Source organism: Colias eurytheme, chromosome 7 (genome assembly GCF_061535395.1).
Source record: "Colias eurytheme isolate Ceu_HAF_F1 chromosome 7, ilColEury1 Martin Lab GWU primary, whole genome shotgun sequence".
NCBI classification, from domain to species: domain Eukaryota; kingdom Metazoa; phylum Arthropoda; class Insecta; order Lepidoptera; family Pieridae; genus Colias; species Colias eurytheme.
This window is the reverse complement of record NC_142986.1, coordinates 6,046,461-6,050,617: the sequence shown is the minus strand read 5'-3', so window position 1 is coordinate 6,050,617 and position 4,157 is coordinate 6,046,461.

Here is a 4,157-nt window from a genome sequence, read left to right as displayed (position 1 = left end):
GATCATTATAATACTCCTACGTTTCATTTCGAATATAACATTTTACGATAAAAGTTTCGCATTCGTTTCGCAAGTCGCAAGTCGCAAGTCGCAAGTCGCAAGTCAAGTTTCGCAAGTCTGCATCCATAGACTATCAATAGGATAAACTTTTTTATTTTCCTGTAAATCGAAGTGTAAATGCAAACTCGTTTATTACTTTCCCCACTGAGCCAGCGATAACTTCTTAACCCCAGTTGACGTAGGGTGAATAACTCGCGTTGACAGTTCTAAGGGCGCCAAATCTTACATAGACAAACTTCATGTAGAGTTCTTGACAGAACGCCATTAATGATTATGAATCTGTGCTTTTGAAATTAGTTTAACTATTTCAAAGATATTTAAATGTTATTGCCTTAGTTATTACCTATTTTACTTTTTCCGTTTGTATGAATTCCGTTTATATTATAAGTTGAATTGATTGTTATTGTTATGATTTTGATGTAAATCTTATTATTTAACTTTTACATTCGCTTAAAATATCAATGAAGAACAACTAAGTTGTATCTGTATAAAACAAATAGAATACACCCGTTTATTTTCTTTAACACAGTCTGTTTTTCACTGCTCTGTACAATTTCCAACATCTTATTGACCCTCTCCACCCTAGAAAATGCATTTCTAAATATATGTATAAGAATAAAGTTCCTTGCAATGGAATTTCTATGGAAATTGATGAAATAACTTAAGGGAAATGTTGGAATCGAATACTGGAACGATTTAACATTACAATGTTCAATATATATATTTAGAATGAAGTCACAAATATCTAAGTCTAAAATGAAATGAAATTTAAAAGCTTACATAAAATAAGAACAACAAAAGATTACATTCTCTAAAAAATCCTTTGGGATTATATTATGAAGCAAAGTAATTATCAAAGTCTTTTAAAATTTTGTTTTTCGTCTTAAATTAAGACGACGTTGATATTCCTCGTTAATTATGCCTTTTTGGAATTTGTTAAATAATAAACAATAGAGTTCGTTTATAAATTCATACAATTATAAAGATAGAATATTTATTAAATATTCTTTAAACCAATTAGAATAAAACCATCGCAATAATATACTGGGGTAGAAGCCTTTGAAAATAGTGAAAAGATAAAAAAAATCGCAGTCGGATGAAACCCATTAGAAAAGGAGGGGAATATGATAAAAATGTAAGGAAAAATAAATTACGGTCAATCCGAGTTCGGGAAGCGGGAGGGGGGAGCTTTTAAGAGGAAAAAATGGTTTCTCTCGATTTCCGACAAAACTACAAGTCCTATAGAAAAAAGTTCAATGGCAAAGTTGTAGGTAATTAAAAGTTCTACAACTTTTGTATTCACAATTTTTTCACATAACCTAAAAATTTAGGTGAAAAATTCAAAAAACCAAGTTTTTGGTCTTTTATTTCTATCTACTTCAAAATTTGTTTTTTTTTCTACGAAATTTCGTGGAAACTTACTTTATTATATCCCAAATACACTGTAATTTATTTGATTGAAAATATTTATTTTTTCGCCTTATTTTGAATTAATACCAAAAAAACAACCTAATTTTCAATCGAAAAGTCACCCGTCAAAATATCAGCTTTTTTCAAAAACTTGGGGTGCCTTTTATTCATTGAAATCTCTACTTTCATATGGTGTAAAAAAAATAAACACCACCATAGTAAATGTTCTCAGGAAATGCATACAAACAATCTGAAAATTAGCTTTTACTAAATCGGGCACAATTCTTGAACTCTATATCTTCTCTTGTATCGGCTTTTCGGTAATATTTCAAAAGAAAAATAATTATCTGTTCTAAGTTTAATATTTTACAGCATATTCAAAAGCAAAATGATGTCGATAAAAACATTTCAGGTAGTTCGAGAAGTGTGCCTGATTTAGTAAAAGCTAATTTTCAGACTGTTTGTATGCATTTCCTGAGAACATTTACTATGGTGGTGTTTATTTTTTTTACACCATATCAAAGTAGAGATTTCACTGAATAAAAGGCACCCCAAGTTTTTGAAAAAAGCTGATATTTTGACGGGTGACTTTTCGATTGAAAATTAGGTTGTTTTTTTGGTATTAATTCAAAATAAGGCGAAAAAATAAATATTTTCAATCAAATAAATTACAGTGTATTTGGGACATAATAAAGTAAGTTTCCACGAAATTTCGTAGAAAAAAAACAAATTTTGAAGTAGATAGAAATAAAAGACCAAAAACTTGGTTTTTTGAATTTTTCACCGAAATTTTTAGGTTATGTGAAAAAATTGTGAATACAAAAGTTGTAGAACTTTTAATTACCTACAACTTTGCCATTGAACTTTTTTCTATAGGACTTGTAGTTTTGTCGGAAATCGAGAGAAACCATTTTTTCCTCTTAAAAGCTCCCTCCTCCCGCTTCCCGAACTCGGATTGACCGTAATTTATTTTTCCTTACATTTTTATCATATTCCCCTCCTTTTCTAATGGGTTTCATCCGACTGCGATTTTTTTTTGTTTCAAAAATTATCTACTCTAGTCTATAATCTCAAAGTTATCTTATCTTCATGGCTTTGCACTTTACAGTATAACTTTTAACTAGCAGACCATATAGGACAAATCTATTTAAGCGGCACATAACCCATTTAACTCAAAGCACCTTACATTAATAGTGGCACCCATATTTCCGTATATCATTAGTGCAGCTTTTCAGCATTCCTGGTACGGAATTCCGGAGTGTATACATTATTTGGCCCAACTCTGAATAGCCAGACTCTTGACCTATTTCGGATGTCACTATCATGAATTCAGACAGAATTTAGAGGAACGCTATAGTTATATGCTGTAAGTGACTTCTGTTTTAGCTGAGATACTAGAAACATTTAAGTGCTTGTTAATGGATGGCGTTATGCAAAGTTAATGTTAACGTTTCTAACGTATTTACAAGGCATTTGAAATGTAGATATTCATAAGCGTTCCTAGGATATCGCGTTGTATTTTTTATCAAGTTATTTATGTAGATAAAATATTTGAAGTGAAAACTTCTTTAGCGGCGTTGAGCACTTTTTCTGTAATGGGTATAAAATCTTAAACTCGCGTCAGGACACGTGACCTGATCGAAAAAGCGTAAGACGCATACCATTCCAAAATATTAAACATGCTCAACGTTAATAATCAAGTTTTCACTTCTGCCGGCACTCCCGGAGTGCAACCCGTCTTTTTTTTATTTTTATCTTTTTAATCACTTGGAAATATCTAATGATTATTTAAATAGTCATACTTATAAATATACTAAAACTTTAAACACACTTTTCACTCCTACTTCATAAAGTTTTTCATATCGTATTTTCAGACGAAAAAAATACATTTTTAAATAGACACAGAGTTACAAAGACAGCCAGACAGCTCATTAACACAAAAAGTATCTTAAAATAAAAAAGTCATAGAGACGTAAACAATAATGCCGACTTAATTAAGTGGCTAGCTCGCCAAGGGATTTCGATTTGTTTTCCAGAGCAATGTGGCTTTACAGAGGGCCTCTCATTAGTTGACACTAGACGGCTACCCTGTAATACAAAAAGCTTTTAGATTTTTGACTGGTTTGCTTTGTTTAAATGAGATATTTTTCGGGAAAGTCTTGAATTGTATTTCTTTTTGAAATTGTCTCTATTTGTAGAACCTAGTAAAGCACAATATTCCTACACTACACAGTTCGATCTATTCAATATTTCAAAAAACTTCAATTTTTTTTTTTATATTTCAACCATAGCCATTTCTTGGCCCTTTACTAATTTTAAAATGACATGAAAAAATACACAAATATTAGTAAATTAACAACACTTTTCCTACCAAATGTTGAAATTAAATGACACTGAATAAACAAACAAAAAACAATAATTAAAAATTCTTCTCATTTGCAAATAGGTAATCTCAACTGCTACGTAAGCAGTATGCATTTTAATTTGTAAAAAAAAAAATCTTTTTTTAGATGACATTCAGTATTTATACAGACCCTTGCACTTAAGAGTACTTCATGATAAAAGACTATAAAGAGATTTGCGTAATTTTCTGCAATTAACATAAAATGCATTCCTCCCGTGTACTTAAGTAACTATTCGAGTCGTGATTATAGTACACCATAAAATTGTAATTCGCTTTTATTATG